The sequence below is a fragment of the Schistocerca cancellata genome, chromosome 1 (assembly GCF_023864275.1).
Source record: "Schistocerca cancellata isolate TAMUIC-IGC-003103 chromosome 1, iqSchCanc2.1, whole genome shotgun sequence".
Lineage (NCBI taxonomy): Eukaryota > Metazoa > Arthropoda > Insecta > Orthoptera > Acrididae > Schistocerca > Schistocerca cancellata.
In genome coordinates, this window is record NC_064626.1 from 316420000 (window position 1) to 316443725 (window position 23726).

The 23726-nt window shown below is 37.9% G+C and overlaps 1 long non-coding RNA gene across 1 annotated transcript; it reads left to right on the forward strand.

Annotated features, from left to right (window-relative positions):
* Window positions 1-4877: 4877 nt before the first annotated feature.
* Window positions 4878-19995, forward strand: LOC126161241 (uncharacterized). The gene is made up of 3 exons (XR_007534886.1): window positions 4878-4965; window positions 19616-19726; window positions 19813-19995. It is a non-coding gene; the product is annotated as an uncharacterized LOC126161241 (long non-coding RNA).
* The last annotated feature ends 3731 nt before the right edge of the window (window positions 19996-23726 follow it).

Genomic DNA, 23726 nt, shown 5'->3' on the forward strand with positions numbered 1-23726 from the left:
ACTACTTAAGGACAGCACACAACACCCAGTCATTAGGAGGCAGAGAAAATCCCTGACCCCGCCGCGAATCGAACCCGGGAACCCGGGCGCGGGAACAAGAACGCTACCGCACGACCACGAGCTGCGGACCACCAACAGTAAACCTGCCTCACTGTAGTAGTGGCCTTCCATTATCGTTAAATTATCGCTACATGTACATTTAAGGATTGTGTTAATGGTCATAAGACACTCCGTTTCCTTTTATCAGCATGTGTATCACAAAGAAAAAAAGAAAAAAATGTAAACAGCGAAGGAGATTAATCCGAATGCGGGGTGTCATCATAGCAGAAGGACGATGTTGTGCTCCTAAGTGGTACTACGTGGTTGTAGCTTAATTTACCTCACCAAAAAGACATTTTTCTACATAAGTGCAAGTTATTTGCGATAGTCGTAAATACATCAATTCTGAAACAAGAGGAAAAATTATTCACTTTGCCGTAAAAACAACTTGTCTTTATCCACTTTTTTAGTGTTGATGAAAATGTGTTGTTTAGGTACATATCCCAATTGAGACTGGCATTTAGTGCAGCTCTCATAATCTGAGCTAGTTCCATGCCCTGTGCAACTGGAGAAAGTTTAGGTCTGACAAAGTACAGAAAACTTCCATTTTGTTATAGACCACCACTGCTCTGAATAGTTTTAATATTTCAGACCGATATAGAGAATAATCTCCTAGCTCTGTAGACACTTCCTCGATGCGACGATTTACTGTGAATCGCCTGATATATTTCAAGGGGAGCATATTGACACCTATGAAAAGGTATGGAAAAAAAACATTTTGAGTTTCTCATTGATAAAAAAAATCATTGTACGTTTATTAATATAGATGAGCCAAATCTGTATATCGCTGTGCTTTTCAGGCAAGCTATAAGGATATGCCACGCCTACCTCCTAAACGTAGGTATCTTAAACAGAATCATCTGCCACAGCTGGTAAATCAGATTCTTCAATTTTTGCAAAAGTCAACCACCAAAACCCTTCCAGTAGGTAGAAACTGTTGCATGGTAAACTCAAATAAATTGTTAAAATCAAAATACAGGATGTAACTTGAATTGAGGGATATTTTGTTGTACAGTTCACCAATTTGTAGATGTTTTTCCTATTTGTACCTACGAAACATTGACAAAGTTCCCTATTGAAATAAAAGCTCAAACAGCAGCAGCAGCATGTCATTATCAGTTAAACACTTGAGTTTGACATGTGTGCTTTTGAGCATTCCGTACCATGACAACCAAGGTACAGTGTACTGGAAGGCAGGAGCCAGCTTGTATATCTCCATCCATATACTCAGAAACTGTTCAAAATATTTGCAAAAAGGTGTGTGTCCTTGCAAAGTCTTGTATTGTCTGAGATACTAAATTCCTGCCAAACACACATTGTGTGCTCATATTCTGCATCGGTTATGGCATCACCTGTAAGTTTACTGGAGAATGCATATATCATCAGGTAATGCAGTTTTTGTAGAATTTCTCCACAAATGCAGAGATACACGCAGGAAGACCTCTTTTTTCATTATGAACTGAAGTGTAGCATCATTGGGATGCATAGCTCAAGAGAAATAGTTTCAGCAAGTTTCTGAAGCAGTGGCTGCATGGATTAGCAATCAAGGCAGCACAGCATTATATTCTAGGTCAGTCATGTACACAAATCTGCTCATGTGAGCTGGCCTCGCACTTAAGTCTCAGCAATGAGCAACTGAGTGGCTTATGGTGAGTTATGGAAGAGGAAGGTGAAGGGGAAGGGGAGGAGGAATCTGAACAAGGCAGCTCAGAATGAGAAACTGTTGTCAACCAGTCTATTCTATGGCTGCTAATAGTTCACGATAGCTAATCATTGTATTTTGTGACAGATTTATTTCCTAAAAGTGTTGCAATGATCAGAAATGGCAATGAAATAAAACTTACATTTCTTTCAATTGACGATGCAAATCACATGGGATAGTCAAGTACAAAACACAATATTTGTTATGACTGTAATCACCATTATGATCAATGTCATTTTCAGATGAAGTTTAAGTTGACATCAATGTATATTTCGTTATTATTTTACTCGCATGTTTAATGTAGAAACACTGAATGACAATAAATACTATAAGGGACATTCTAAAAGAAATGAGCTGGAGGCATAATTACAGAAACCAGTACCTGCATATTAGAAGTATTGACCATGGCTGTTGAGACACTTGTCCCACTGTGACACAAGGTGGTGAATGGCTGTCTCATAAAATTCCTGGGGCTGTGATGTTAACCAGTTCCACACGTACAGCTGGACATTGTTGTCCGAGGTGAATCATTTTCCCTCAGAGCCTTTTAAAGGGGACGAAAAACGGTGTAATCACAGGGAGAGAGGTCCAGGTTGTATGGAGGGTGGCCGAGAACCTCCTGTTTGAATTTCTGCAGGAGAGCCAATACTGTGTTGGCCGTATGAGGCTTTGCATTTTTCTGCAGGAGAATTCTGTGTTGGCTGTATGACACTTTGCATTGTTGTGGAGCAGAATGACCCCACGGGTAAGATTGTCTGGTCGTTTTGATTTGAACGCTTGGGTGGTCAAGGTTTGCAAGTAACACTGAGCATTCACTGTTGTCCCGTGTTGTAGGAGGTGATCAGAAGGGGCCATCTTGGTCAAAGAAGAATGCCAGCATAACCTTTCCTGCACTTGTGTAGATGGCCTTGGCTTTTTTGGGTGGTGGTGACTCTGGATGCTTCCACAAGACTTTGTCGTTTTGATTCTGATTCTAAGTGATGACACCATGACTCATCTCCCACCACTACTCGTGCCATGAATGCATTCCCTTTCTGAGCATAGCACTGCAGATGTGCAAGACAGTGGGCCATTCAACGCGCTTCCTGTTGTGGTTGAAGACTGTGGGGCACCCATTGGTCACAAACTTCACGCATGTGCAGTTGTTCTTTCATGATGGCGTGAACACTTTCAACGCTGTGCAGCTAGATGTGGAATGAAATGTGGACTGTTAAATAATGAGTCATCTATTGTGCCACCAAAAAACTGTTTTGGAATCACCACCGTTATTGTCCATTCTTCACGAACGGAGTGTGGGAACAGTATCCTTTGCCACACCTCATAATAAATTATAGTGCATGCTGCCACTGATGTTCTTCTAGCTGATGCATTGCATTTATTGTGCATGTTTACAAAAAATAATTAACAAATAAAATTTATCTTTATACCTGTTTCCCAGTATACAATCACTGATGAAACACACCAGGAGTATTTCAGAAAACACACAATTAGAAATTTTTGTAAATATTTCATCTGCATTGTCTTTATTCACATATTTCTCTCTCTCTCTCTCTCTCTCTCTCTCTCTCTCTCTCTCTCTCACACACACACACACACACACACACACACACACACACACACAAAAGAAAATACTGTTATTGGATTCCATCATAATTGCAAATATTAGTCTGTGTCAAAAATAATGGAAATGTAAGAGTTTCTCAAAACTTCTCACTGTTAATGAATCTCCAAATGAAAGTGTGTAGCTCATTTGCAGAAACTAGACTGTTATTTCAATTGTAATTCCAAATGATCCTGTAACACAAGGGTATTATAGTAATAAAGAGATGAAAAGAAATACCAACAGATTTTCTCTCCCTCTACTTGAATGCTATGTGAAATCTAGAAATATTTGACAACAAATGTGATGCCATGCTGCATCTTTTTTGTTTCTATCCTTGCATTCATCAGTTGTTCTACCTGAAATACAAGGCTTTTTCCCTATGACTGTCATTAAAATTTGTGAATATATTTTCACAGTGTCTATAGGACACACTGTGGATGACACTTGTACACAGACACGGAAAGTAGAGTGCAATACTGCCTGCTGTCAGGTGGTCACTCCACTCCACTCCCAGTAGAAATTGCCATTTGTCAGCTGAACCCTTTTCATACATCTGCCACTCTGCCCATGTGAACTGCCCAGTTGATTCTCTTGGCCATGTCACTGCAGCCGTCACAGCATGATTTCCATTTCGCTATGGGCTATGCAGCAGGCAAGAAGGGAAATTTCACAGCTGGAGTTGTTCTGCCCCACATGGACTGTTAAATCTACTCTGTGTGCCATAGTAGCACATCCATTTGCTGTGCAGCTGATGTTCTGTAAATATTCTGCTGATATAAACCCACTCTAAAGGAGTGTGGCCACTAGCAAGTAACTTCCACAAGTTACTTGTGAAAACCTGCCCAAGTTTACTTCTTCACGTCACTCAGGCAAATTAATTTAAGGAACTTGCTGCAAGTACTTGCAAAGTGTTTCCACTAGAGTTGGCATCATAGAACAGGCAAGTTGCAGTTTATAGTGTTGCGCACCCAAACCAGAGCAGCTGCCACTATTGTTGCAGCGTTACTGTCAAAGGAAAAGTGCGATGGAAAACATTAAGTTAAGAAGGAAAGAAGTGTCTGGGTGAAGAAGTGGATGCAGTGACATACATGTTTAAGTTTTCAAAAAATGCAATTGAATGAACTGAACTCAGAGGACTTTGCTCAGATTAAAAACTTTCTGAGTATGTTGTACACAAGTTCTGAACATCTCTTGTCAACTGTAGAATCAAGTATTCAAAAACAGGATACAAAAATTCACCAAGCTATATCACCACAAGATAGTCTTTTAATTACTCTTCAATTTTTAGCCACAGGTAACAGAATGATAGTCTTTTAATTACTCTTCAATTTTTAGCCACAGTTAACAGAATAAAACACTTAAATACCAAATGAAAGATGTTTATTGTCCATAATTACACATTTATACTTATTTAACTAAATTGTTTTATTAATTTTTAATTTTAGGTGATAGTTTCAACTTTCTGCTGTATCTTTTTCGAGTCCCAGTGAGCCCAATTTCTCTAATTGCTATGGACTGCTGTGTGACTCTATCTGCATGTTTGGAAAGAGAATATATGAAGGTTTGTATTTTGGTACTTCATAGCTCACTCAAATAATTCACTAACGCAAAAAAATTTACAAAACAGTTACCTTCTGTATGATGCACTTCAGTAGTATCAGAAAGAAATAACAACTTCCTCTGACAGTTACATCTTAATCCTCTGCACAAGCTAGCAGTATTGCTTCTTTTTATGGTTGTGATAATGAACATTGCTCTGATGCTGTATAATAGGCAAATGCCTTCATAATCAGGCTTCTGCACTGCTTCAGTAGCCCTGTTGAGAACATCATTTGTATTTCCCTCACTTATTTTCTTTTTCTTTCACACTACTTCTGTTCTTTCTGTATCACTGAGTGCCTCTTGTGGGACAGAACCTGCCTCACACTCATTTTCCTGGGTGTCATTTTTATACCTAAAATAAAAACCATAATGTAGTAAGAATCTTCAAAGAAATAAATTCAGATGTAATTTTGTTTTCTATAAGTTTAGAAATACAGTAGAAGAAGAATGGGTAGCTTTCAGGGATGAAGTAGTGAAGGCAGCAGAGGATTAAGTAGGTAAAAAGACGAGGGCTAGTAGAAATCCTTGGGCAACAGAAGAAATATTGAATTTAATTGATGAAAGGAGAAAATATGAAAATGCAGTAAATGAAGCAGGCAAAAAGGAATACAAACATCTCAAAAATGAGATCAACAGGAAGTGCAAAATGCCTAAGCAGGGATGGCTAGAGGAAAATGTAAGGATGTAGAGTCTTATCTCACTAGGGGTAAGATACATACAGCCTACAGGAAAATTATGAGACCTTTGGAGAAAAGAGAACCACTTGTATGAATATCAAGAGCTCAGGTGGAAACCCAGTTCTCAGCAAAGAAGGGAAAGCAGAAAGGTGGAAGGAGTATATAGAGGGTCTATACAAGGGCGAGGTACTTGAGGGCAATATTATGGAAATGGAAGAGGATGTAGATGAAGAAGAAATGGGAGATACAATACTGCGTGAAGAGTTTGACAGAGCACTAAAAGACCTAAGTCGAAACAAGGCCCCGGGAGTAGACAACGTTCCAATAGAACTACTGACAGCCTTGGGAGAGCCAGTTCTGACAAAACTATACCATCTGGTGAGCAAAATGTATGAGACAGTCGAAATACCCTCAGGCTTCAAGAAGTATATAATAATTCCAATCCCAAAGAAAAAAGGTGTTGACAGTTGTGAAAATTACCGAACTATCAGTTTAATAAGTCACAGCTGCAAAATACCCATGCGAATTCTTTACAGACAAATGGAAAAACTAGTAGAAGCTGACATTGGAGAAGATCAGTTTGGATTCCGTAGAAATATTGGAACACATGAGGCAATACTGACCCTACGACTTATCTTAGAAGCTAGATTAAGAAAAGGCAAAGCAACATTTCCAGCATTTGTAGACTTAGAGAAAGCTTTTGACAATGTTGACTGGAATACTCTCTTTCAAATTCTGCAGGTGTCAGGGGTAAAATCGAGGGAGTGAAAGGCTATTTACAATTTGTACAGAAACCAGATGGCAGTTATAAGAGTCGAGTGACATGAAAGGGAAGCACTGGTTGGGGAGGGAGTGAGACAGGGTTGTAGCCTCTCCCCAATGTTTTTCAATCTGTATATTGAGCAAGCACTAAGGGAAACAAAAGAAAAATTCGGAGTAGGTATCCATGGAGAAGAAATAAAAACTTTAAGGTTCACTGATGACATTGTAATTCTGTCAGAGACAGCAAAGGAATTGGAAGAGCAGTTGAATGGAATGGATAGTGTCTTGAAAGGAGGCTATAAGATGAACGTCAACAAAAGCAAAACAAGGATAATGGAATGTAGGCGAGTTAACTCAGTTGTTGCTGAGGGAATTAGCTTTGGTTAAAGGAGTTTTGCTATTTGGGGAGCAAAATAACTGATGATGCTCGAAGTAGAGAGGATATAAAATGTAGACTGGCAATGGCATGGAAAGCATTTCTGAAGAAGATAAATTTGTTAACATCGAGTATAGATTTAAGTGTCAGGAAGTTGTTTCTGAGAGTATTTGTATGGAGTGTGGCCATGTATTCAAGTGAAACATGGATGATAAATAGTTCGGACAAGAAGAGAATAGAATCTTTCGAAATGTGGTGCTACAGAAGAATGCTGAAGATTAGATGGGTAGATCACATAACTAATGAGGAGGTATTGAACAGAATTGGGGAGAAGAGGATTTTGTGCACAACTTGACTAGAAGAAGGGATCTGTTGGTAGGACATGTTCTGAGGCATCAAGGGATCACCAATTTAGTATTGGAGGGCAATGTGGAGGGTAAAAATCATAGAGAGAGACCAAGAAATGAATACACTAAGCAGATTCAGAAGGATGTAGGCTGCAGTACGTACTGGGAGATGAAGCAGCTTGCACAGGAGAGAGTAGCATGGAGAGCTGCATCAAACCAGTCTCAGGACTGAAGACCACAACAACAAGTTTAGATACCTTCAACAGAAGAAGAATGGTTACAAAGTACTACTGGTTTTGAAAATGGATGGGATTTTCCAAACTGCATTGGTGCCATGGATGGAAAACATACTGTCACAGAGGCTCCCAAGAAAGAGGTGGTTTGTAGTTCAATTATAAAGGCACTCACAGTTATTGTGCTATTGGCACTGATTGGACACAACGATCCAGTTGTATACTTCTATGTAGGCACTAATGACAGACTGTGTAATGGTTTAGTTTTTAATAATTGCAAACTGTCAGAATCTCTTGAGTCTAATATATTGAATTTACCAGCTCCTTGAACTTTACTGGGTAGAACTGTTCAGACAACATACATCATAGTTGCTGATGTTTCTTTTACACTAAAAAGTTATTATGAATCCCTATCATTTCAGAGATCAACCCATGTAAAACTGGATGTTTAACTATCAGCTCTGTAGACCAAGAAATGTGTTTGAAAGCTTTTCTGGACGTGTATGCACATATTTTCAAGTATTATAAATGCAAATTTCTCCAAGCCACAAAAACAAAGTAAATTGTTGAAGTTATTTGCACTCTCCACAACTTTTTAGTAACAAAGGAGAGCAACAAAATCATTTTGTACCATATCGCACATTTAATTGTCAAAATTTACAAACTCAAGGAGAATGGCAAAAAGACACACGGGCAGAAACAAATGTTCCGTTGGAATCCATAAATGTACATAACTGGCCACAGTCAACTAAGGAAGGTAAAATGAATTTACAGATTCCTTTGTTTCACAAGTTGGGGAAATGGAATGGCAATACAGACACCTTTAAATTTCAGCTGAATTCTTATGTTTGAGTAAACATAAGTACATTTGTAAGAAACATAAGAAATACTGTTTGGAGAACATTGAATTTGTTTAATTTACCAAATTATCCTTTGCTGCACAGGAGTGAAAAATAAATTTCATTGATTTGAAAAACTCCCATTTACTTTTGTATAAGTCAAACCCAGGAACACAAAGTTCAGAGAGACAGAAGTGAAGGACGTTTTTTTTTACAACATGTTTATCATTAAGAGAATTTACTGTTTACTTTTAGGAACACTAAAGGCTTAAAATTGAGACTTTCAACTATTTATAACAATAATGGAAATTCCTGGATGCAGCAATATGTAAAATAAGTGGAAGACAACCACTCACCTATAGCAGATCAATGCATGGAACACAGAAACACGTGAAAGGAGACAGCTTTCACACTAGCTTTCAAGCACTAGCTCTTTTTCTAGCAAAAGTACACACATTCTCACACAATCACACAGACACCCAAATGCATACCGCCTTGGCCATGGAAAGTCTTGTGTGCATTTGGGTGTCTGTGTGGTTGTGCTTGTGAACATGTGTACTTTTACTAGAATAAGAGCTAGTGGTCAAAATCTAGTGCAAATGCAGTTTTCTCTTACATGTTTCTGTGCTTTGTGCATCAAACTGTGATAGGTCACTAGTCGCCATTCCCAGACATTTGACAACATTTGCAAGATTTGACTTTCAGCATTAACTTCATGGTTTGCAGTTCAGCAGGAGAGGAGCTGACTATGATATTAAAGTAGGATTATTTCTATGTGATTGCAGTCTTTCTCGGCATATTCCAATGATGAATTCTTCTTGGGTTATGAGCTGAGTGGTGGCGTCATCTTGTCGCAACATTTCGAAAAGTTTCATACCCATCATCTTTGCCAGAGTGGTGGGGCATCTTCTGGCGAAGATGATGGGTATGAAACTCATTGAAACATTGTGACAAGACGACGCCACCACTCGGCTGATAACCCAAGAAGAATTCATCACAGGATTTTTTCCGTTTATTAAAAGTAGAATATGTAAGTAATAAATATGTATTATACATAGAGTATACACCACAGGTGCAAACATTTTGTAATAAAAACTGTAACACTCTTGCATTGTGTATAATCCTCAGACATGTCATCCTTGGACCTATAATAATGTATACTGGCATAGTGCCCATGGCATGCAATTTAAACATGACATGTAAACCATTAATTTCCTGTTTCTGCCTTGCTACTTTTTCTGCCCTGTCTGCATTTTCAACACCTTGCCAGAATTTCCACATTTCATATATGTGAGGCTGCAAAGTTTTCAGGGTTTGTTTACTTTCCTACAATTATTAGTGATGAGAGAATATGAAATACATATTTGCAGTATGTCCCGCACCAGAAATATCTGAGTGACCCCAGTAGTCAATCCTGTGCAAGCCTCTTCATCTCTGCACAACTACTGCAATTTACATCCATCTGAACCTACTTTTGTAGTCAAGCCTTTGTCTTCAAATACAATTTTTAGCCCCTGCACTCTCCTCAAGATTACCAAACAAACTTTTTGTTCATTTCTTGGGACGTGCCCTACTAACTTATCCCTTCTTTTAGTCAAGTTATGCCCTAAATTTCTTTTCTCTCTGATACTATTCATTATCACTTCATCAAATAAACAAAACAAACACCATTTGAACAGGTCTTGAAGGCCCAATGGTACCAAGTGGCTGCCATATCATCCTCAGCCCCTAGGTGTCACTGGATGCAGATATGGAGAGGCATGTGGTCAGCACATCACTCTTCAGGCCGTTTTCTGTTTTTGTGACCAGTACCGCATCATCAGTTAATCAATTTAACCATCTCATCTTCATCATTCTTCAGTGGCACCACATTTCAAAAGCTTCTATACTCTTCTTCTCTAAACTGCTTATCATTCCTGTTTCTTTTACATATAAGGCTACACTCCAGACAAATAGGGTCAAAAAAGACTTCCTACCATCTGAACTGATATATTAAAAAATTACAAAACATAAGTTTGATGTATATTTTAACCCTTTGAATGCTACATACATGCTCTCTGCATTATGTGCTGTTCATGGCTTTTATATTGCTATACTGCTTGCCTACCTGTGCTGAGAGATGGTGTTCCAGCCACTATGAAATACCATCCTATTTTAAGAAAACTAGTTGGTGAAAAAATTTTATGTTCACACATCTTACAGTCGGATATCTTAGCTCAATAGAGGATTGAATTTATTTGGATGAAATTTTAAAGAGTCTGCAGACCTAAAAACACACTGTGTAAACTTTACATGTTTCATTCTCAAGTTATTGGTCATGCGCAGTGCACCCACTTCCATCCCTGTACATCAGGAATTATGTGCTCATAACAACAGTCACATTTCATAAACAATATCAAAACAAGGTTTTTTGAGAATGGTAGTACACAAGAGGCCTGTCTGTTGTAGAATAAATATTCAAAACTTTTTTTTACTCACCAAGATATGGAAGAAACTCATCTGCAACAGTGCAAGGGTCAATGGATACGGAAGTGTAAACAAGTCAACAGTGCTTAAGGAAAATCCAGAGACCATGTTTAAACATGCCATCAGAACTTGTGGAGCTTTGGAGCATGTCGTGTTGACATGTCCACAGCAGTCAAAGGGTTAATGATGACTTTGGTGCAGATATTCATTTACAGTAAAACTTGTTTATTCTGTACAAGCATAGTATAGGGTACAAATGCTATCATGATCATTTATATCTTCTGTTTCATCTGTTCTCTAATGTCTACTGGCAAAAACTGGTTTCCAGAAGCATAATCAGCATTGCATGAAGCATTTGTTGAAGACAGAAAAACAGTCAAGTTCTGGGAATCTGGCATCTCAACACTTTGAGCTGCATTACCTAAAAACAAAACACACAGATTTAAACTAATTTTCACACACACAGGAGCTAAAACAAAATTTGTCACTCATTATTAATTTGATTGGGACTTATTTCCACATTTACCTCCATTCCAGATATTTAGCAACTGGTCTGTCATTTATCTGAACTGGACAACAGTTTAGGATGCACGATGCAACAACAGGAAAAATTGTTAGCCAGATTATTGACATTATTTGGGAGAAGCTTTCTGCTTAGCATCTAGCAGTAGCAGATGACAAATAATGCTCAGAAATTTCAAATGGCTACAAAGAAAAATGGAAATTCCCAAATGCAATGAGCAATACAATATTCATGAGAAGCATATTAGTGTTGTGTGTCCTACTAGGAGAGGAAGCATGTATTATAACTGTAAAACATTTGTAAGCTGTCACAGTTCATACATTTGGACTTACTTTCACTGACATAGGCAGATACAGGAAACAAAGCATGGATGAAATTTTTTGGGTTCCAGTTGTGACGTTCGCCTGCTTTATTTCATCGTTGATTGTCCTTGGTGTCAACGTACTGCATTGCTATACTAGCTGAAAAATGGGGGGTGGAAGTTTAACACTGACTACTTTAAATGATGTAGCTGACAGGTGCACATTTGCGTTTCACAATTCTTTACCTTCACTGTTCACAAACCCTCAATAATACACAGTTATATGGCCAGTGCACTATTGTTTAACATTTGACAAGCCTCATTAAGAGTTTGCAAGTGAACATCCACACACTGCTACAATAGTTTACTGTTGAACATCTACAAGCAGTAAAAGCCTAACCACACATTTCACAGTCTTTCAAATAAACTGAACAGACACTGTCATTGTTTTAACACACAGCCTAATTGTGTTACACTTATTTCACAGTTAAGTTGATGCATTGTTGTTGTTCTAACCAACACAGGTTTCTTGTCTGAAACTCAACCATGGACTTACTGTCTCATGACCAATAATCGGGTCTTTATATATCAGTACAATAATAGGCACTGAAACTACACATTGTTCAATGTTTAATTTACAGAAATTACAATTAAAACTTAACTCTTTCAAAAAATTGCATCTTTTTAACAGTTTCATCTACTACAAGGTTTAAGCCATATTATTTGTTTAAATCATGACATTAACAAATATAGTTATGCAAACAATACTTTTGGTGAAACTGGGAATTACTTTTGAATTAATTACGAGTTGGCTTTGCTAACATGTTTTTGAATAGAGCCAAATAGATACTTTAAGAATACTGTTAGTTGTTCCTCCAAATGTTTACAATTAGTACAGAATTTATATTTGTTTACAAGTCAACAATAGAATTTAAGTTATGAAACAATTACTGATTTCATCCTACTCAAAAGTATTAACTAGGAGTAGTCAAAATAAATTAGAAATTCAATTGCGTACATAAAACTAAGCACAAAATTAGCTCCGGTGTTATATTCTTTAAAAATGAGGGCCAACCTTTCTCTTTCATGAAAATGCAGATTACACTCACATATGTTAATGGTAATTAGTCAGACAAGAAAAAATGAATTTTAAGAAGGCAGATGGCAAAACAAGAGGGGAAGTGAAAATATCCCACCTTGTTTCACCACACAGTCTGTACAACTTTCTTGAAAACTATGAAAAAACACTATCATTACCTGTTAGCTTTCAAAGGAGTGCAGTTGACAAGCCTTTAATTTTACTCAGTAATGATGCCTATCAACAAAGTGTATCTTATGAAACTGTTTGTAAGTGACAGCTTTCAGATGAGGAAGAGATTTAGAACATTGTCTTTCATGAGCAAGGAGGTCTGTCAAATGTGCATTTGGTATCATGACTTCTAACTGGAGAATATTAAACATACCCACAGAAACCACCACTGAAAAAGCTGGGAAGATCATCAAACGCATCTTTTTACTAAGTAACATATTCGCTGAAGTTACAGAAGTCCTGGGATACCTCTTAATATAATGCCTGACCTCTTTTTGCCTGCTGTAGTGCAGCAACTCAATGTGTCATGGACTCAACAGGTGAATGAAAGTGCAGAAATATTGAAACATGCTGCCTCTATAGCCACAATTGCGAAAGTGTTGCTGGTGCAGAATTTGGAGCACTAGCTGACCTCTTGATTATGTTCCATAAATGTTCGCCGGCCAGTGTGGCCGTGCGGTTAACGGCGCTTCAGTCTGGAACTGCGTGACCACTACTTTCGCAGGTTCGAATCCTGCCTCGGGCATGGATGTGTGTGATGTCCTCAGGTTAGTTAGGTTTAATTAGTTCTAAGTTCTAGGCGACTGATGACCTCAGCAGTTAAGTCGCATAGTGCTCAGAGCCATTTGAACCATAAATGTTCGATGGGAATATGGAAATCTTGTTGGGCAATCCAGGTTGGCCAAATGATTTGCATGAACTGTCCCAAATGTTCTTCAAAGCAATTGGGAACAATTGTGGCCTTGTGACACTGCATATTGACATGCATAAAAATTCCATTGTTTTTTGGGAACATGAAGCCTAAGAATGACTGCAAATGGTCTCCAAGTAGCCAAACATAACCATTTCCAGCTGATGATCAATTCAGTTGGATCAGAGGAGTCAACTCCATGTAAACGCTGCCCACATCATTATGGAGCCCCCAGCAACTTGCACAGTGCCTTGTTGACCACTTGGCTCCATAGCTTCCTGGGATCTGTGTCACACATCGAACCGTACCATCTGATTTTACCAAATGAAACCGTGACTCATCTAACTAGGCCACATTTTTCCAGTTCTCTAGGGCCCAACTGATATGGTCATGAGCCTAGGAGAGGTGCTGCAGTCAGTGTCATGCTGTTAGCAAAGGCACTCATGTCAGCTGTCTGCTGCCATAGCTCATTAATGTCACATACCACCACACTGTCCTAATGAATATGTTTGTTGTATATTCCATATTGATTTTTGCAGTTATTTCATGCAGTGTTGCTTGTCTGACAACTTTGTGCAAACTCCACTGCTCTCCTTTATTAAATGAAGGACATCGGCCACTGCATTTTCTATGGTGAGAGGTAATGCCTGAAATTTCATATTCTCAGCAGACTCTTGACACTGAGGATCTCTGAAAACTGAATTCCCTAATGATTTCTGAATTGGAAAGTCTCATGTGTGTAACTCCAGCTACCATTCTGCGTTCAAAGTCTGTTAATTTCCATCGTTCGCCCATAAGCACGTTGGAAACCTTTTCACATGAGTCACCTGAGTATAAATGACAGCTCTGCCAGTGCACTGCTCTTTTATACCTTGTGTACATGATACTACCACCATCAGTGTATGGGCATATCACTATCCCACGATTTTGTCACCTCAATGTACTCTGACCAAGAACGAGGTTTATCAAATATCAGCAATGCAGATGGCTTCCAACTAACACATTAAGGAAAACCACATCAACACATGTGAGAGACACTTTCAAGTTTTATTTCAACAGCCTGCAAAGTTCAGTTTTGTAGCAAAACCATTTTGAAATATTTAGACATAAAGCTAAATACAGTTGCTTTCCTACATTTTCCCAAAGAGTTGGTTTGAGCTGACAGTTTTAAAATTGCTGGTCCTTTGACCCCAAATTGCCTGCTCACATTACACTAGCTCTATTAAAGCTCTTTCACAAACTTTGAGATGTAAGTTCTCCTGTAATGGTACAATTCTTTCTGAAGTTGGGCCAACTACTGATGCTCAAACAAACATTTCTGACTGACTCAAACCTTTCACAGGTAGCCAGTGTGACAGGGTCAGACCTGTCAGTTGGTGGCAGCTGTTCCATAAGAGCCTTAGTTGCATCCTGTGATTAAGTTTGTCTCCCAACAGCTGGCCTTGATCTGAATGGTGGAACAGCTTTGGGACATGTTGAATACCATGCCCATTGTAAGTGTAGCATCCGAGAAACTGCTCCCATTACTTTCCAATGGACAGTAGCCTGTATCAGTTGCTGCAGTATCAGCCTTTATTGAAGCACAGTCCAGCCATTCTACAGTTTGATCAACATCGTTTGGCTGATAGACGTCCCCCTTCTCCCACCAACCAGAAAAGCTGCAACATTATCTATGCCTTTAAGTTCCCTGCTGGCTTCTGGTTAGTAACAAAAGCTGAAGTGAGTTCCATCAGTTGTCTGAACTGTTTTATTTACTAAAAAATGAAATACAGAGGATCAAGGCATCAATGCATACATTTTAACAGGCATTTGACTACAAATGTATCTGGACACACTCAAGTTGCCATCAGTTTCAATGCCCATTCAATACCTTCAGCACAGCCACAGTGTGATGGTCCTGGAAACTGAGTAATGGACATGGATATATGTCACACTGTGACAACACAACATGTTGGCTCATAAAATTTCCACATGACCATTGTCAGTCCATGAAGCTAGAAAGAAAAATACAAACGAAAAGAAGCGATGACAATCTGCAAGGTGCACACACATCATAAACATAAATATCAACCAAATTACTTTCCAGTATCCTAAATCAAACTGCTACAAACAAACAAACAAACACACACACACACACACACACACACACACACACACACACACACACACACACGCACGTTTTTAAAAAAGAAATGCCTTAAGCAACAATATTGATTTTCTGTAAATAATCGTGATGAATACCGTATTTACTCGAATCTAAGCCGCACCTGAAAAATGAGACTCGAAATAAAGGAAAAAAAAATTCCCGAATCTAAGCCGCACCTGAAATTTGAGACTCGAAATTCAAGGGGAGAGAAAAGTTTTAGGCCGCACCTCCAAATCGAAACAAAGTTGGTCCATTGTAATTTGAGACACAATTTAGGTTGAATGAATGGCGATACAGCTACAGTAGTTTGGTTCGAGTCGTAAGCTTAGCAGTTAAGCTTTACCACGTAGCTATTGCTATGCGTCAGGCGCTCCGTCCGTATTTATACGGGTACCCTTCCTTTTTCACGTGCTTCGTCTGGTTTGAATCGATTGCTTATTTTGCTTTGATCTGATAAATGCCGTTTTCTTTGCTATAGGTGTTTGCGTCAGTCTTAAGCTGAAAATGCATTACTCCACTGTGTCATACATTGTTTGTCGCATTCTGATAGTGCGTGTTTACGGCCTGTCGCGGCTCGCGGCATGGCTTGCTTTGTGCGCGCTACCGCCGCGTACAATTAAAAAAGAGAGAGAGGAATCGTCTCATTAGCGAAACAATGGCAAGAGACTGCTATTTGTTGTTACTTACACTGCTGCTTTCTTTGATAATGATCAACAAGAATCAAATAATAGACTGCGTATTATAGAACATATTCTGAACGAGAGCTACGCGAAAATTTTTCTCCGTTTGAAAATCTTTGCGGCCGCTTCTTTATTACATCAAATTCTGCACAGAAATTAGAGTCATCTTAGATTTAAAAATCTAGTCAGTTGCCGTGCTTCATTTCTGACTGTATCACTATTAGGCATAAGAATAATACGAATATAAACATGAGACGATACGTATATTCTTCCGCGTTTGCTATTGTCTCACTCTAGTTTCGTGGTTTATTAGGCAGACAGGATTTAAATGAGATAGCAGCAAACATGAAAGAATACGTGGCAAAATGTTTATATTCGTATTATTCTTATGGTGAAGAGAATACTGTATGTGATTCAAATTCCATCAGGTTCCTATTAGGAACCATCTCTTCTCACAGATAGGAAAAAATTCAGAACGTAGTTGGCCATATTGACAAACATCCCGAACAGTCTTGCCAGTCAGATTTTCGTACTACACTGAAATTGTGCTACATTCGAAGATGAACAATACGGAATTTGTATTTACTTCGTTGGATAATGTATGAAAATGCAGTGGTCGAAACTTGCGGCGGAGGAAAAAAAACCTCGTCTTCCACTTTTTTTTAAAAAATTTATTTACTGACGCAGAGGTTTTGGTGCCAGTATTTATCTTTGTGCCTACAAAGCATGCCTGCGTTGCACTACATATATTCGACGGCAGAAGTTAGTTGTGGCGGCACGTTCCAACATTTTTCATAACTTCCGCTTGCTTTGCACTCGATTCTAAGCCGCAGGTGGTTTTTTGGATTACGAAAACCGGAAAAAAAGTGCGGCTTAGATTTGAGTAAATACGGTACTTCTCGTATATGAGTACAGTTAAAAAGACTAGGAAAGGAAAAATGATGTTCTACAATAATAGCTGAGGCATTTGTTTCTCAGAAACTAAGCAGGTTCTCTTATTGCCAACACACCCCATGTGGTTGTGGTTCAAAAATATATACATATTTTCTAACCTAAACACCAAATATTGGGAGCAATAAGAGAGCTCTTTGAGGTGTATCAAACACAACTTAATGAGTATCGACCAAACACAGTTCTAATACTTGACATTTTGCATGAAAATCTGATATACAATTATTTTGCCATGTACACGCAGTACTATATGTATTCTATCTGGCTCACACATAAAGCCAAGTGAAGAATCATTTTATTCATGATAAAGCCTGTTTAATTCTTGCTTATAACAGAACACATTTTAATGATGTGACTACTGTCATCTGATTAGCATAAAGACCTTTATACAGCCTTCTGGAAAGAAGATAAGATTGATTTCATAGTTACTCACAAAACCAAGGACCTAAATAATGAGTGCTATGGGTGAGGCTCGGAGCCTCCACAAATGGGTAAAATGCACAGAAATACACCCATCAACATACCAATTCAGTCACATAACTGATAAATTTGGGTGTGCTGTTTTGCTGAAAGTGAAGCAGACAATTGTTGGCATTCTGGCAGGACTATTTATCAAGCTCACGTCCCACTCAACAAAATATCTGCCAATGATACTGATTTCTAGAAAAAGTGCCTACTGAATTTTAACTGCACCATTGGCAGAAGCAGATGCTGCAACCAAGTAGTATGTTGAGAATATGATACAGTTTCAAAATAATAATGAATACTATAACCATGGAATGAATAGTTTATGTTAACCTACAAAGGATTGCTCTTGCTAAGGGACTGATGACTCAGTAGTTTGGTCTTTTAATCATCCAACCACCCAACCATTGCTCTTGCTCTGACTTTGATTGAAAATAGATGCATTGTGCAGGGCTACTGAAAAAGAAGGAATATATTTCAAACAGTTATTGCTTCCAAACTACAAAAGATAGAAACATAATTCTAGTATTCCTGCAATGAGAGAAGTTCAAATTTATATGCATTCAGGGTGAGCACTTTGTGTTACACAACAAGTATCAGAATGGTGGCTCATTTCCTGACACAAACGTATCAGCTGGTCTGTTGTTATCGAATTCACAGTTTCAACAATGTGATGTCGCAGACTTTCAAGAGTGTCACACATAGTGGACATAAAAACACAGTCTTTTACATAATGATTAAAATTCACAAGCTATGAGGTCTTGAGACCTGAGAGGCCATCAGTGATGAAGTTCATCTTCTGCTTTTCCTCTGCCAATCCAATGTCAAGGAATGGTGTCATTCATGTAATGTCAGACATGCTTAGAGAAATGAGGCAGGGCACCATCTTGCATGAAGAGGAAGTCATCTGAAGCATCTTCAAGTTGAGGAAATAACCAGTTTTGAAACATATCTAGATAGGTTAGACCTGTCACAGTTTTCTCCATGAAGAAAAAAGCAACAGCACCATGATTGGAATGTCTACCCAGATTGTTCGAATTTTAAACTGTTGTCTGTCCAGGAACATTGGAATTAAAGTGCTACCTTTTGCAATTTGTAAGAAATAAATGTTTGAAATCTGTCCCTTGTTTTTGAATAGTGCTGTATTGGATCTGCTATATTAAGGTCTGTAATTTATAGAATACTCCAAATGTATGTATTAAATGTTCACCTTGTCTCCATTTAATTAATATTAGCATCCTCCTCAATGTCAAATACGTAACTCTTTCCAGATTTTCAGCATAATAGCAGCTGCTAATACCAGCATCACTTGTGTTGTGCATTCAGAGTATAACAGTAATCAACCTTCAGGCAGACAATTCTGACTTCCTTAAATATAAAAATAAGCACTCACTTACTGTGAAAGGAAAGTAGTAATTCCAATCTGCATTATCTTTTTGAATAATAGTGAAGCAATTTAAGATGACTTTACAGCTTGTAAATGCCTATACTTGGAACAGGATTTGGCCTGTATAGAATTAACAAAAGAAAAATCCATGGCAGAAATTTTCACTCTCTAAATACTCATTGTCCAGAATTAATGAGAGAAAGTAATTATATTAAATTCATAGATATTGTCTCAAAGGAAACAATAATTTTCCAGTTCCTACTTGTAGTTCTATTATGATTTAATGCTGATATTTGAAGGTAAACTAAAAGTCCATTCATGATCTAAAGGCTGAACATCATGAGAGATGCTATAAATGGCACTCAGCATGCATACTTAATATAAATGGTATATGCGTATGTAATTATATATGTATTTTGTGTACTTTTTTTTACCAATGGAATTTGTTGAAATCAGAAACACTTGCAGAGAAAATTGACTAGTAAGTACAAGTCCTGAGAAGAAACAGATGGAATACTGGAAAAAATAACCATAAACGAGGAACAATAAACATGATATATGAAAAAGGTAAGAACTGCAGTGCATGTACTCTTTTTTCATATTTCATTTTGTGAAAGGTAGTACATCAAATTACTCGTGGTGTGTACTTACAGTTTCAGAAAATGTTATTCAAAGAACAGAAGAAATAGGTCAGGTAGCACACAGTTAAATGAAACTTAAGTAACAGGCAGACACAGTACAAACTATCCCTATATGTTCAGCAGTACCAGACTCCTTTGCAGAATTTCTAAGAAAACTAGAAGAAGGAGATAGAGAAAGTGATACACAGCAAGCAGAACATGATAGAGAATGCAGTGTGATACAAGCAGAATGAGAGAGAGACTGCAATGAAGCATTAATTATTTAAATAAAAGAGGAATAAGGAAAGATTCAAGTGGAAGTAGCAGAAACGAAAGCAGCATATAAAGATATACCAGATTTGGTCAGTAACTTAGTAATTGAAGTATGAAGTATGCAGTCAGCACACACTATTGTGAAAGATGATGTGCAATCGTTAATAAATGGTTAGGAACAATTAGAGATAGAACATACAGAAAAGGCTGACAAGCAATTAAAAAAAAGGTAGAAGAAGGTTTCATTTGATGGATAGAAAGAAAAGATGATAAGATAGCAAAATGTGTTGGTTCAGAATTAAAAACTGCAGTCCAGCATATCAGTACAGAAGCAGTTTCCGGTAGTGACGAAAACATGAAAGCTCTTAAAACAGAGTTAGGTCAAATAAGAGACAAACTGAAGTCTGAAACAATGCCCTGGCACATGATATCACAAAGTGGCTTCCAGATCTGGAAAAAGACATGACATATAACAAATGAATAGATAATAATGTGCCAAGAACGAAAATGTTTGGAAATGCACATAGCATTCCTGGCTCATATGAATCCACAGCTGGGTATACAAGGAATTAGAGCCCAGTAGTTGACCAAACAGCTGACAGTTCATTCAATAGCTAGTATCATGGTGGAAGAAAGCCTAATCAAGCACAGGCAGATAACCATACAGCCCATCCATAGTATTCATCAAGGGATTTAAGAATATCTTGCGTAGAGCTTCAAGACAGAAAATACAGTTTATCAATCACATGTCCAATGTGATCTACAGAGACCAACAATAGATGCTATACATGTGAACAGTTTGAGAGGGCATTTATGTCAAGATATAGGTCATCCTGTATACAGGAACATCTGAGAAAAAATGGAGTTCACACAAATATTTTGAGAGATATTTTAACAATACTAGGTATTGAGAAAGCCAATCTCCAACAGATTTGTGATTAGCTGTTGAAGGCACAATTGCCTAATAACATCAAACAGAATAATATGTGTACCTGAGCATGATTTAGAGCATCTGTGTTAGATTCCACTGATCTATAACAGAACAACAAACATGGGAAGAGTCATTCGTCCCTGTATAAGCACGTGAATAGAAACAATCAACCTAATCATAGTGGTAACACTAATGATACATAAAAGACTCAATCTGAAAAACAAGAGATTACCAAATGGAAATGGTCATCCTACATTTAATAGGAAACATAGGTATAATGATAGATTTAGTTCAATATATGACAGCAATTACAATGGAGAAATTCTAGGAGTCAGTGGCATAATAACTATCCTATGCAGTGGAACCAGAACCAAGCGCCACCTGAATACAATAAAAACATGAATAGGAATGACAATAGCAATCAAGTACAGCATGCCAATCAAAATGCACAACATTGGCAAAGTCAAGAATCATAAAGCAAGGATAGTGGGAGTGAAGGACAACAGTCGCCCAGGCCCCTTGCATTCAAAAACTGAAATCGACCACAATAAGCTCTCCACTGTGGATCATAGGATGAGATGGGGATGCCCTTAATAACAGCTACGAGAAATTGAATGTGTAGAGGTATAACATGAGTATCAGAATGCAATGGGAACTTCTTACCAAACTTCAGAAGTGCAAAAAACCTGATGCTGAGTTAGTACAAGCACTAGTCAAGGCAATGACAAGGGGCATGTCTGACACAGGAGCATCAGTTAATGTGTTAAACTATGATTTATTCAAAAAGATAAGTAAGCCCCATGAATTACTGACATTTCCATTACAGAATTATAAGGTGACAGGCACTGTTGGTGCTCAGTCACAAATAATAAAACACCACATCCAGATGGAGATAATTATAGGAAAAGAAGCATTTATATGTGCTTTTTTGTAGTGAAGGGATTGATGCCGGCCTGCATCCTGGGATGTGAATTCTTGTATGAGAGGAAAGCTAAACACAGATCTCACAAGTGGAGAATTCACTGTAGAGAATAAAGGGAAGCAAATTGTACTGGTAATGGTGAGAACAAAGTAGATACATAGCAAATATTGCCAAGGTACAAAGGTGAAATGAATGTGGCCAAAAAAATATTGCAAATTATCAGTGACTTATCTGATAGGAAATATTATAGCTCAGGCATCGAAGGTAATGATATACCTGGGAAGCTAAACCTGGTTAATGCCAAAGATAAAGAATAAGAGTATTTGACCAATATACAGCAAAATGAACTGACAGCACTTAACCAAATACATAGACTTATTCTCAGAAAAACTAGGTAACATTAAAGGTTATACATTTGATAGTGAGGTAGTATCATATAAGACATTTTGTCCTGCAATTTACTCTGTCCCTTGGACAAAACAGGAAGCAGTTACAAAATAGAGAAGAAAAACGGTACACTGGGGAATTATAGAGCAATCTCATTTGCCCTATAGTAGCCCTTTACTTGCTGTGGTGAAATAAAGAGGAAAAAAGTAAGTGAAACCTTAGCTAATGTAACAAAGTGTGTTCAAGCAAGAAAAGCAAATTATGTCAGACAAATACAGAAAGCTCAAACCTTCCAAATAGGTGACTTAGTATTACTGAAAATTCACCCCAAATCATCATTGATTAGTGAGAAAAATAAAAAATGGCAATTATTTTATTCTGAACCATACACAATAATTAATGTATCACATGAGTGCAGCTATATGTTGACAAATATTGAAAATGACAAGGTGAAGTGTTTGAACCCTTACAAAGCCTTGAAAACAAACATGCACTGAACAATCTGTGTGTACAATAGGCATAAATTGTAAGTTTTACTTTTCGTCTTGCATTTCATTTCTTGTCTTTAGCATATAAGTGATCATAGTTTTTTCTGTGTGCAATAGTTGTAAAACAACTAAAGCCCCAAGTAGTGTTGATTATTATGTAGTTAATATATATTGTTTGCTTGTAGCCTGTAGGGACTATGAAAGAGACTTTACATAATACAGAGAATTCTGTGTTACAAGTAGGATGAATAACTACATTTTAAGTTTTTATGCTATAACGACAAATGCAAGTAGATTAAGGAAGATATTCCTTAAAGGAAAACTTTGTAAATAGATTCATTAATTTTTCTATCACCATAAGGATTAATGATAAAAACTTAACAGAGTTACAGAGTATTCATACTATTGCTTTGATGCATGAGTATTATTTGTTAAAGTTGTATAAAGCTTGTGGCATAGAGCGGCATAAATATCAATATTTGTTCAGTGCGTAAGTGTGCTATCTTTGAGGAGAGGGCTTTGGGCAGGATGTTGGACACTAACGGCAGTTAGCCTCCGAACTTGTATCTGTGTAGAAGCTAAATGTGAATAAATCTGTATCTGAGAGAATTCTAGTTGTTTACCTACAACTATTCCATATTCCCTCACTGGTGACCCTGTTTTTTGTGTAATATGCATCCGAGTTACCGCCAAATGTTATTTATGTGCCTACCACGTCGGGTTTCTCTGCGATGGCGAGGGCCTTTGTTCAGCTCCAGACAATGGCCTTTCAGCACTCACCACCGCCCGGATTTCAGCAACATCTCTCCAGCACTCCTGTCATCATAGCGGACATGCCGCAAGAATTTTGGAATCCTTCAGTCAGAACATGCAGTGGAATTCATCGAGTGCCACCAGTTTCTTCCAACCGCCAACGGTCGTGGACTCTGGCTTTGTTAGCCTAGAC